General features: G+C 43.4%; 1 protein-coding gene across 1 annotated transcript in view; it reads right to left on the bottom strand.

Annotated features, from left to right (window-relative positions):
- LOC139166873 (complement factor H-like) overlaps positions 1 to 13,294 on the bottom strand; it is a 1,233,958-nt gene that overhangs the window by 1,022,075 nt on the left and 198,589 nt on the right. The gene's annotated exons all lie outside the window — the stretch shown is intronic.

Raw genomic sequence — 13,294 nt, 5'->3', positions numbered from 1 at the left:
GCCAAAATACTTGGTATTCCTGAGTATAAAAATGGCAAAATATAGGTGCTCATAAAATATCCCAGGATAAAGTATGGGAAGGATAAAGTATTAAAGAGAGAACAGTACCACATTTAGAAGCTTTTCAAGAGTCCTTCAGCAAAGGCTCCTGAATAACTTTAGCTGCCCTGGCATTAGAGGACAGGTGCCCTCATGGTATGGCCTGAAAACCAGGAAAAAAGGAATAGGAATAAAGAAGGAACAATGGGGAAGGTGTCAAACTAGCTGCAAGGATGCTAAAGTTCTAATTCATTTTCAGCCACAAAAACTCAGGCCAGTCACTTTTTCCTCAGCTCTAACCAACAAGATGGCGATCCGTGCAGATGCTTAATCACATCGCTAGGCAGTGAAAATTAAAAAAAGATTAAAATAACCCTCCCAAGTATAGATATATCAAAATTAGCAAACCAGCTTCAACTTAACAATAAGGAGTGACAAGACACAACAAGCAGCTCAAACAACCTCTCCAACTTTGTAAGACTACAAAGCAGCAAATGGAGGTATGTTCCAGAGTGGAGGGAGGGAGAGAAATAGAGTGAGCGCGTTACCGGAGAGAGAGAGAGAGAGAGGGAGAAGAAACCCACACTGTCGTTTACTGGAGAGTCAGAGAGGCAAAACCTAAAAAGAACAGAGGGAGTACCTAAGCCACACTAAGATCCACCCTTAAAGAAATTCAACCCAAACTAATGAATAAAAGGAATTCTCGGGACTGAGATGCTTTGCAGCAGAGGCGGAGTAATGACACGGACACAGAGCTGGATTTAAAACTGGTGCGTAGCTCCATGCTGATCCAGGTGAAGGGCCACGCCCTCACCTGGATCCCAGCCATGCACCTGCATGTGGGAGGTCTCGCCGTCTAAACCCTGCAAGGGGATAGAAATGGGCAAGACCCAAAGGCAGGTTGCCCCCAATTGCTCAGATCGAACTAAAGGCACCATGAGAGAACCTGTCAATCATCCCCAAAGATGCCCAACGGAGAACACGCAGTTGCTAAACACCACCCAATTTCCGCCCCTAACCTGCCATGGAGTGGGGATCAGATCTCTATCTTGGTCCACCGACTCCCCCCTCTATCTCCACCAGCTCGCGCAGTGACCTCTGCAGGTCCTTAAAAAGATGGTGTCCCCCTGTTCTGACAGGTGAACGCCGTCAGCGCAGTAAAGCTGATCTATGGTGAGGTTGGGATGGGAAACCACTACCCCAGCCAACTCTCTAACCAGTCTGCCCATAGGCTTATTAACTTTTCTCCTGACCTTGTGAATGGCTCTAAGGGAAATGGCGTCCCTCCAGACGATCCTCGGGAGGGTCTCAGACCAGACCACTTGCGTGGTTGGCCAAGCCATGCGAAGAACACGCAGGTCTTCGCAGGCCTGTCAAATCAATGCCAGACCCCCAAGTACACACAGATCATTGCCACCAAGGTGCAAGACCAACCACCTGGGCGCGACCACGATGTGCCGCTCTCCCAGGAGCAGCGGGAGAAGCCCCTCCCACCACAGGCCTCTTTTTCCCATCCAGATGATGTTGACCCAATGGCCCAAAGACAGCTGGGTCCCCACGGTGGTTCTTGCTGCGGAGCGGTCAGCCCAAAAGACCATACTGTGGCCACACAGCAACGCCGTCAGTCTTGCCCTGCTGGGACTATCTAGAAGAGGGCAGAGAAGGTTACCTAGCATGAATTCCTGTCCTACTACCTCAGCTGGCCGCACATAACCTAAATAGGCCGCTGACCGCCAGCGACCAATCTCCCGGATCCTATGCCCCAATAACCAGACACTGCTGCGGTAGTAGCAGCACTGATATGGAACAAATGCGTTCCATACCTGGCGGGGTCAATGCCAATCGTGACTAGTGCCCTGGTCACCAATGCCCAAAATTGGTAGCGGGTGAGTGGGGAACCGTCCTGATGTCTAAAAAGGTACCCCTGACCCGCACCCCTAAGACTAGAGAAAGAAGAGAGGGCTGCCACTGGACACACAGACTGATCGGTGGCTGCTGTCAACTCTATCCTGACACCCCTACCTAACTGGTCAGTTTTAGATTGTCTCACCAATAGGGAGACACCCATGTCACCAAATTGAAGGTCCGAGAACTGGAATTGGGCCGCTGGTTCACCTGGTGGCCTGCCAAGGGCCGCTGGAGCTGACAGGATGGGGCCCCCTCGCCCGTACACCGACCGCCAATGTGCATCCAATTCATCCAACCTCTCGATTACCCTGGACCAAGCATGAGCAGGTACATTAGCATCGCCCGTTGGGGGTTCCCTTATCCTACCACCCTGCCTGGCCCGGGCTTGGGCCTCTTCTTGGGCCAACCGGGCCCTGACCGAAGGCCTCATGGCCCTCCTAGGCCTCACTATTGTCTCCAAGGCTGGAGGTAGAGGCTTCTGCCTTTTAGGAGCCATGAACAGTTAAAGTGAAGATTCAAAACCCCCTTTCTTTCAGTTAAAATGGAAAGAGAGCTCACTCAGGCACCCTTCTGCCTCAACGAGGCCGAATAGGTTAAAGGACTCCACCAGGCCTGCAAGGCCATACTCCCCCCCAACACCGGGCCAGCAAGGCCTAAATGGGAAACTTTTTCCCAAAAAGGGAAGGCTACGGCCCAAGAAGATTCCCCCCCTTGTTCCCAGAGGGCGAATCCCTGTATCTCCTCACCCCCCCCCCGCGACTCCAAACCAGGCCTCTGGATGGTCCATGAGCTGCAGGCCTCTAAAATGGCCGATGCCACAAGGCCATCCAAAATGGCCGATGTTGAAGGGCGAACCCCAGCCGGGTGTTTGCCTGTTCGTCGTTGGGGCGAAAAGGAGGCCCCAAGCCTGCGCAGCCTCTTTTATAGGGCTGGCGGGCTCCACCCCCGACGACATCATCGGCCTGGGCCGATGACCCAAGATGGCCGGGATCTCGCAAAATCTCGCGAGATCCTGGCCTTCAAAATGGCGGCTATGCCGAGGGCCATGTCTCCCTGGCCCTGCGGCAAATCCGGGCTGGTGATAAGTCACCGGCTGTGCAATATTAGATATAGGACATATATAGATTTTGTTACTAGATTAGAGTTAAAACATGCAGGAAACTATACAGTCCCTTATTCTTTAATAAATTGGCTGGAAGATTTATTCATAGAGATCAATGTTAGTCCCCAGGACATGGAAACTCTGTAAACTATAATAATCTGATAATAAAAAAATGTTATGTAAAACTACTAAGGAATTTACTTTATTACACCTATCATGGCATAATAAAATTGTAAACTTAGTTTTCATTGCTTAGTTTCAAAAGAAGAGCATTTTATAGGGAAAATTCCCCTATAAAAGTATGTTCCTATATAAAAAGATGTTGTTGTACCTCATTTGTTGGAAGCTGTCCTTAAAGCAAGCCTTTGCTTTTTGGGTATAAATATTCCTCCTTTCCTCACAGCTATCTGGATCTCATTTTTCTTTACTCTTGCACAATCCCGGCTTGATTTTTATTCGAACCTCAAATTATTCTTCTGACAATAGTTAAAATATATCTCTTTAAGAAAGATAGGCAAAGAAATGCTAAAATTTAGAGAATTATTAGAATATAGGAAGATGGGTGGGTATGTTGAGAAGGGCATGAAACAAAGCACCCAGTTTCAGAACAAATGTTTAAAAATAGAAAGTTAAGCTTGAAAAAAGGATTTAAAAGATGTGGAACCCAAGACTTAATGTACCGGTATTCAAATAAACCTAAAATACTAAAGATTTCTCTAAAGACCTTAGCAAAACTGGTGTAATTCCATAGAAAGACTGAGAAAAATGGAGAGAGAAATCTGAGATTGGTAGCCTCTTACAGATACTACAGTCCATGCTTCACAAACAAGAAGTAGTGAGTTTAGCGGCTGAAGTTACAGATCAAAAGCTTAAGATCAAAAGCAACATGAGAAAATATTATTTTACTGAAAGAGTAGTAGATCCTTGGAACAAACTTCCAGCAGACGTGGTAAATAAATCCACAGTAACTGAATTTAAACATGCCTGGGATAAACATATATCCATCCTAAGATAAAATACAGAAAATAGTATAAGGGCAGACTAGATGGACCATGAGGTCTTTTTCTGCCATCAGACTTCTATGTTTCTATGTTCTATGAAGTCTTACCTATACAAAAGCTGAGCAGATTCCAAGTCAGTATTTCAAGTGATAATTTCATATGCTCAGTGTAGGGATTGTGTAAGCCAAATATTAGCTATGGTCTAGGATATACACAGAAGCAGTTATCTGAAACAGCATGGTGAAAATTTGCCCAGAGACAGTGAGTCATACAATAGCCATGAACTTTGGACACAGTAAGAAGAATCCCTCAACAGCGCTCCTGGCACGAGATAACACACTAACGGTGTGATTGGCTGGCAGCTCAGCTACCGATAGGTGCATAAAGTGAGAATTTAGTAGCCTATCATAAGCTGTAGATGATACCTTTTATAACCAATTAGAAGCTTAATAGAAATAGCCTATGAACAGTTAGGTATCTAGAAGCCTTATTTTTGCATATAGATATAGCCTATGAAAATTTGCGTATTCAAAAGTTTTATTATTAGCCTATAGATTTGAAAAACCTTATATTTGTAGCCTATAAGAAACGTATATTAGGAAAAATTAGACTTGTATTTAGCCAACAGAAAATTACTAGTTGAAACCCCTTCATTTGCATATGAAGGGTATAAAAGAGGCATATTTGTAACAATAAAGCTTTGTCACTTTACCCAGACCATTGACTCCGTGTTTCATTGATAAGCACTAGTAATGGTTTCAGGATCGGGCCTCGTAAAGTGAACCATCACAGGGTTGTCGAGACCCCCGTCCAGCGGGGATCGCGTCTCGTCAGCTCAGGAGATGCCTTAGTTTTAGGCAAAAGAAGTAACAATATATCAGCACAGAACAGGCGTGTTTACAAAAGTTACTTAATCAACCTGTCAAGCCAGTTTTGATCCCACCACTTCTTCATTGTACATGTCAGCATGGCTGATGGCCTCAAGCATTAAAAAGATCATTTTGGGAAAACATTTGTTTTCAATACAGGGTCCTGTATTCCTGTACAAAAAGGGTCCTAGCACAATAAAAGTATGTTATTTAAAATATATTGCTTGGTTTTATTTTCTTTCTTTTTCTTTTTAACTACTTAGCTTTTGTGCTGACTTCCATCTAAGACTGTGATTTGATTTGATTTATTTTGTCAATCTCATATTAGATATTCTTCTCTTTATGTCTTTTCCTTCCGGACAGTTATTTTCTTCAAAATGGTCAGTTGTGATCAGTGGCGGGCCACGATTCCCGGTGCTACCGGAATGGGCTGAGAGCATGGGACCTTATGGGAGCACACCTGGCACCTATGCTCTTGGCATGGGATTCGGTTCATTTCTGTGCATTCTAAGATCTTTTTTATTATTGTTAGAATAGTAGGGACTGATCATATAATAAAGACAAGTCGGTCGCAAATGCTCAAGTTTTAATCACATGACCATGGGGATTCTGCAATGATCATTGCATGAAAACTCACCTTTTTTAATGCCATTTTAATTTCAAATGATCATTTCATTGTGAGTTCAAATGGTCACTAAGAGAATGGTTATAATTCGAGGACTATCTGTGTGCTTGTAGATCACTTTGGTCTCTATGGTAACTCCTCAGGATGTATTCATTTCTTTTCTCTCCTTCATATATTCTTCCAATAACATTTTCTCTTCAACAACTATCTAATGAACTTGCAAAATTCCAGGCCAACCTATCTTCCTTCATAAGTGGAGTTATCAATGTTGCTGCATGAATAAAGACCATGATGCATTGTCATTAATTTTCTGGTCTTCCTATCCAGGGCTTTTAGTTATCTTGAGTCCAGTTTATTCTGTATATCTGGACATACGGTAGTTTATATACTGATTAGAATTGCCCCCGGTGTTAATTGTCTTCATGCGATTTCTGCCACCGAGTTTGAACTTAAAACCTTCACTCTCAAGATTTTAATGTTTAATGCTAAACTTCTTTTTGAGTTCCATGTGCTTGTTGTCCACTTGAAGGATGCCCAGGTATTTGCAATGGTCTTCTTCATCCAAAATCCTGATGTTATTTTTATAGGGTATTTTTATTTTTATTTCTTTAATTTTACACTATTTCCCCCCATTAATGATAAAGATGGCACATTTGTTTAGTCCAAACTCCATTGCATTATCTTGCAATATATACACCATTTTGAGCAGTGATTCTAATTCATATACTGTTTTTCCATACAGCTGAGGATTATGCATGTAAAGGAGGTGGGATAGTCTGGGAGATGTTTTTGATGTTTGATTGCTAAGAACTGACTTGTTCTGAATTGTTGATAGAGCAATCAGTGCAGTGACAAACAGTAATGATTAAATTAAGTCTCCTTGGAAAATCCCTTTCTTGATATTGATCTCTCTCTATCATCCCCACAGGCAAGTGACTGTGTCTTTCATTTATCTGCCATTGATCTTTGCACAAAGTGTCTCATGTTTCTACTGACTCCTGTTAATTCTAGGCATGATCTCTGGGGGAGATCATCCAAGGACATGGGATGAGGTATCATTGGTACAGTACAGTACAGCTGTACATCTCCACCCCATGTCCAGTCAGTGAAACACTGGAAGTGATGTGCTGGTGCCTGGAGGCTGTTGGGGCTTGGATGGGTGTCAACAGACTCAAACTCAACCTGGATAAGATGGAGTGGCTGTGGGTTTTGCCTCCCAAGGACAACTCCATCTGTCCGTTCATTACCCGGGGGTGGGGGGAGAAAGTACTTAATCTGTCTGTGATTCTTTTCCATAGTACCCCTAATGCTTTGAAACATTCATGCCATTTCTTTTCTGTCATCTCACTCCTTTCCCACTGATGGAGTATCCTGTCATAGTTTAATAGGTCCCACTCTTACTCAAGTCCAATATATTCCAGTCCTATGGAAAGTTCAGTAATCATAGTTCTTTACATCTCAGATTTGTTAATCTATTCCATTTAAATAGTCCAAGAATCTTCTGTAAGTAAAAAATCACTTTGCGTTACTTAAAAGTCTTCCTTGTTCTTATAATAGGATCTCCAGCAATCATAAAGTAACTAGTTATAAAACAGTAAGTCTTCCAGATGGATGTTATTTCTCTCTTGAAAGAGTTTTTCTAAACTTGTAGGAGTCTGGTATATTCCATTCACCAGTAGATGGCAACCTCAGCTTAGATTTCAGCGTTGTTTCCCCCCCCCCCCAAGTCTTATAGATATAATTAATCCAAATTTAATTCAGTTTATGGGGACAAAGTCCACTAGTCAAGTAATTTCAAAGCAGATAGTCCAGCATTTTTATGCCTTTCCAAAACAACGACCACCCAATTTAAAAATCCAGATTTTCTATGTTTTAAAAAGTTTTTTTACTTTCCCCCACTTACCGGTAGTTCCTTTTTTTGGCTCTAGGATTTTTCTCTCTATGGTAGTTCACCACTTTAAAAAATAGTTCTAAGAGTTCTCTCTTTTCCTCTTTGTTTCTTTAAGGTTAGGATCTAAATAAAAAGGAATCTTTTTCATCTGCTTGTTTGTGAAGGTGCTCCTGGTTGTTGCTTAAGCTAACTTCAGACACCCCAGTCTAGATTACTGTGGTTGTCAATGAGAACTACTTGGTACTCAATTTTTATTGTAGTTACTGAAAAACCTGTTTCGTTCTTCCATTGCTTTTGCCTTTCCTACTCATGAAGAAAGAAAAGCTTCACTAGATGGCTCCTGTGTTGGACATTCTACCAGTGTTCAACTTTTCCTTTCAGGAATTGATTCCTTCTTTTTACCCATACTTTACAAATCTCATTCTACATGAATGTCTTCAATGCCTTGCCCATTATACTCTTACCACTCAAGCAGATCCTTTCCTTTTCCCTCCCAGCAGAAGGGGTGTAAGGTCTTTCTTTCTTTGTCTTATTCTGGATTATTCTTTGCTTTCCATCTTGCATGATGTTATTCATTATTCTGTTGTTATTATTATTATTCAGTAATAATAATTAGTTCTTATAATTCATAATTCAGTCATGAATATTATAATGTAATATTATTCATAATTCTTTTATTATTCAGTATTTTGTTTGATTGCTGTTTGGACCCTGAAATATCCAAAGATTCCAGAAGATTCCTCAGAGGCCAGATGTGACATTATTCTCCTCAGAACTCATCCCTTGGAAATGCTATGGATTAGCTTTGGTAATATTGGGCATGAAATCCACCCCAGAAGTCCAAGGTATTTGAGCTATACCCAACCCATTCTGAGCAATCCACTAATTCATATATCTCCGGGACCGCCTTCTGCCGCATGAATCCCAGCGACTGGTTCGGTCCCACAGGGTTGGCCTTCTCCGGGTCCCGTCGACTAAACAATGCCGTCTGGCGGGACCCAGGGGAAGAGCCTTCTCTGTGGCGGCTCTGACCCTCTGGAACCAGCTCCCCCCTGAGATTAGAATTGCCCCCACCCTCCTTGCCTTTCGCAAACTCCTTAAAACCCACCTCTGCCATCAGGTATGGGGGAACTGAAACATCTCCCCCTTGCCCATGTTGTTTTGGTGTTAGATTGATTGTGTGCTTGTTTTTTTAATATTCTGGGGTTGTTTTTTTAATGAATTTTTAAGCTTAAATTGTAATTGGATTGGTGGGTATTGGATTTGTTATTATGTATTGTTTTTACCTTGTTGTGAGCCGCCCCAAGTTTGCGGAGAGGGGCGGCATATAAATCCAATAAATCAAATCAAATCAAATCATATCATTTCTAATCCATAAAATACTGAACTATATTTGAGATTCCAAAATATTGGGATCTTTAAGCAGTGTTCCCTCTAATTTTTTTGGGGAGTGGGCGGAAAAGTATAGTGTCTGAGCGGCAGTCCCTTCGGGACTGGGCGGCACAGAAATATTAAATAAATAAATGAATGAATGAATGAACGAACGAACGAACAAACAAACAAACAAACAAACAAACAAACAAACAAACAAACAAACAAACAAATAAAAAACCCACCCTGTTTTGCCTCAGAGAATTTCAAAATAAAATACTGTACTGTGTGTCTATAACAGTGAGCTCATAATAGGGCAACTCTATCAATATCAAAATGCCACTTAATAGTTGAGCTAGTTTCAAAATAGATTTTGATTTTCTTTCTCTCTTCCTTACTTCTATTCTTTTTCTTTCTCTTTTCCTTCCTCTCTTTTTTCGATCTGTTTCTCTCTCTTCCTCTCTCTCTCCTTCCCTCTCACTCTTTCCCTCTCAGCTTCTGGGCAGGTTTGGAAAACTCTGAGTTGATGATGATTTTTTTTTTCCTGTTTATAAAATAATGATGATTTTTAAGTGAGTGATTGCTCACTGCTCAGCTTAGAGGGAACTATGGTCGGGGAATTAGGTGGGGTGGTAGTGGCCCATCCCCTCCTCACTATAGATCGGCCGTGGCTTCACCGGGCCGATGGCGTTCACCTGTCAGAACAGGGGAACGCCATTTTCTTACAGGACCTGCAGCGGTCTCTGCGTGAGCTGGCGCAGCTAGAGGGGGGAGTCGGGGGGCCAAGATAGAGATCTGACCCCCACTCCGTGGCAGGTTAGGGGCGGAAAACTGGCTGGTGGTTTAGCAACTGCGCGTTCTCCCTTGGGCATCTTTGGGGATGATTGACAGGTTCTCTCCAAGCTTGTGGTGGAAGCGACCTGAGCAGTTGGGGGGAACCTGTCTTTGGGTCCCGCACCTTTGAGTCCCCTGTTAGGGGTTAGCCGGCGGGACCCCCCTCATGCAAGTGCATGGCAGGGTCTCGGGTGAGGGAGGGGTCCCTCACCTGGACTAGCATCGAGCTATGCCCAGGAATGTTTATTGCTACGTCATTTCCGTCCCGGAAGTATTTGTTTGACCCTGCAGGTCCATTGTTTGGGTCATAGTTAGTTATGTTGTTATGCTAATTTATTTAAATTAAATTATGCTAATTTATGTTAATAAAAATGACCCAGTTTAAAATCCAGCTCTTGTGTCCATGTCGTTACTCCGTCTCTTCAGCAAATGTTCTACATGGTTCATTAAAATACCTACCTTAGATGTCCAACTTTTCAGTGTTGTTGTATTGTACTGAAATTAAGTGCTATGGGAAATCCAGGCCATAAATTCTAGTCTTCAGAATGCAAGTCCTTTTCCTAAACTGAAATTCCACAATTTTATCTCTGTTTATTGCTGAGATATTGCCTTTTCAAGCTCTGACCTATAAAACTAGATGTCAAGCACTCAATTATTTCCTCACATCACAAAGTTCTCTCAGGAACTGATTGAATTCTTCTGGAGTAGGTTTTTCTTTCTTTTTTCTTTTTGCTAGGATGCACTGAAGTATCTTATAAGGTAATTTCAACCTAGGCAGCATTAATATTATTGCATTATTATAATATAAAGACACCTGATGGTAATGAAAAAAAAATAATTTGGTTCATGAGAGTAGATTTATAACAGTGCAAAATACTCTTTGTATTACTTCATTTCTGCAAACTTCCAAGGAACATGCACTTAACGATAAAGGCTTATAATGTTTAATAGTGATTATCAACCTTGCTACTTATCAGTCAGAAGTAATCCCCTGGTTTAGCCTATAGATATAACAGTTTAATTTTATATGTGTTGTTGAAAAGACTATGTAGACATGTGCAGGAACCATTTTTGTCCAGGGTCAGGCCTGCTATAACCTTAGTTACCCTGAAGAATGATCCTATCAATAGAGGAACAAGATGACTACAGGAATAGAGATGTGTTAGTAGCTTTTGTAACTATCAATCATAGTATTTATTGGATTACTTTTTATAGGTTTACAATATGTTGGTTCTGTTCTAAAATGGCTCAGGGTTTTGCTCCCTATTCCATTTGAACAACTGGCAAATGAAGATCGTACTTCATATATAAGACTGACCATGAACTTAGGAAATCGTATGCCATATTAAAACACACTAATCTTTTAAAAACAAACTACAACAGACTAACACAGTCATTCCTTTATAAATTATTTAAATTAAATAACTGGTCAAAGTTATAAATTAACTTTGTGGTCAAATAATAAATTAAATAAGTGGTCAAATCAATGGAAATGCTTCCAAAGTAAAATAATGCACTTGGGGAAAAGGAATCCTCAATCTGAGTATTGTATTGGCAGTTCCGTGTTAGCAAAAACTTCAGAAGAGAAGGATTTAGGCGTAGTGATTTCTGATAGTCACAAAATGGGTGAACAGTGTGGTCAGGCGGTAGGGAAAGCAAGTAGAATGCTTGGTTGCATAGCTAGAGGTATAACAATCAGGAAGAGGGAGATTGTGATCCCACTGTAGAGAGTGCTGGTGAGACCACATTTGGAATACTGTGTTCAGTTCTGAGACCTCACCTACAAAAAGATATTGACAAAATTGAACAAAATTGAAAGACAGGTTACAAAAAGGTTGGAAGGTCTTAAGCATAAAGCTTATCAGGAAAGACTTAATGAATTCAGTCTGTATAGTCTTGAGGACAGAAGGGAATGGGGGGACATGATCGAAATATTTAAATATGTTAAAGGATTAAATAAGGTTCAGGAGGGAAGTGTTTTAAATAGGAACGTGAACACAAAAACAAGGGGGCACAATCTGAGGTTAGTTGGGGGAAAGATCAGAAGCAACGTGAGAAAATATTATTTTATTGAAAGAATAAACATCCAGCAGACGTGGTTGGTAAATCCACAGTAACGAGGCCAGGAAGGAGGAAAGAGGAAAAAAGCAAGGAGCACAGATGAAGCAGAAGCAGCAGGGGGGGAAAAGAGAGCCGAACCGAGACCAGTAATCCAGGAAGTGATAGCCGCCAATTAGCTGGAGCTGCGCACGCATCTTCATTTCTGCTGGTGGAACTGTGTTCCACCCCATCCTGCCTGCTGCCCACCCCTGGGTCTACTCCCTTCTTGAGCAGCAGAAAAAAAGTACAAATATGGTACTGTTATTCCTTAAATGGATGAGCAACTAAATTTTCATCAAATGGCATCAATTCCAATTAGTACCAGTTAATAGAATAAATTGATATTTTGCTTAAAAATTTGCATCAACAAAAGAATACATAGTGTAAAATTTTGAAATAAACAAAAGAATGACATATGTAAATATAACAGATTTGGGTTCAAGTGGCGCCCAGTTGGTGCTGGGAGGGCGGCATCCCATTGCTGCGCCCAGTTGGTCCTGGGAGGGCGGCATCCCATTGCTGCACCCAGGTGGTGTTGGGAGGGCGGCATCCCATTGCTGCGCCCAGGTGGTGTTGGGAGGGCGGCATCCCATTGCTGCGCCCAGTCAGTGCCAGGGGCGGCATCCCATTGCTGTGCTCAGAGGTGTGCTGGGAGGGTGGCATCCCATTGCTGCGCCCAGTTGGTGCTGGGAGGGCAGCATCCCATTGCTGCACCCAGTTGATGCCAGGGGCGGCATCCCATTGCTGCGCCTCGATGTGTGCTGGGAGGGCGGCATCCCATTGCTGCGCCCAGTTGGTGCTGGGAGGGCGACATCCCATTGCTGCGCCCAGTTGGTGCCGGGGGCGGCATCCCATTGCTGCGCCTGGATGTGTGCTGGGAGGGCGGCATCCCATTGCTGCGCCCAGTTGGTGCTGGGAGGGCGGCATCCCATTGCTGCGCCCAGTTGGTACTGGGAGGGCTGCCTCCCATTGCGGCGCCCAGGTGGTGGGTCTTGCACCTCGGTGGCAAGGACCTGTGTGGGCCTGGGGGTCTACTTTGGATCTGCCAGGCTCGCGACGCCTGCGGTGGCTTCGCATTGTGCGGCCCTCCACGCAAGTGGTGTGGTCGAGATCCTCCCGGGGATCGCTTGGTGGGACGCCATTTCCCTTAGGTCCCTTCACCGGGTTAGACGGGGAGTTATTAAGGCCCTGGGTACGGTAGTCAGAGAGTTAGGCGGGGTGGTAGTGGCCCATCCCCGCATCACCATAGAGCAGCTGTGGCTTTACCTGGCTGCTGGTCTTCCTCTGTCAGAACAGAGGAACACCATTTTTCTTACAGGACCTGCAGTGGCCTCTGCGTGAGCTGGCGCAGTTAGAGGGGGGAGTCAGGGGGCCAAGATAGAGATCTGACCCCCGCTCCGTGGCAGGTTAGGGGCGGAAAACTGGGTGGTGGTTTAGCAACTGCGTGTTCTCCGTTGGACATCTTTGGGGATGATTGACAGGTTCTCTCCAAGCTTGTGGTGGAAGCGACCTGAGCAGTTGGGGAGAACCTGTCTTTGGGTCCCGCACCTTTAA

This window comes from Erythrolamprus reginae, chromosome 4 (assembly GCF_031021105.1).
Source record: "Erythrolamprus reginae isolate rEryReg1 chromosome 4, rEryReg1.hap1, whole genome shotgun sequence".
Lineage (NCBI taxonomy): Eukaryota > Metazoa > Chordata > Lepidosauria > Squamata > Dipsadidae > Erythrolamprus > Erythrolamprus reginae.
Note: the sequence above shows the minus strand (reverse complement) of the source record. Positions and strands in the feature narration are given on the sequence as shown.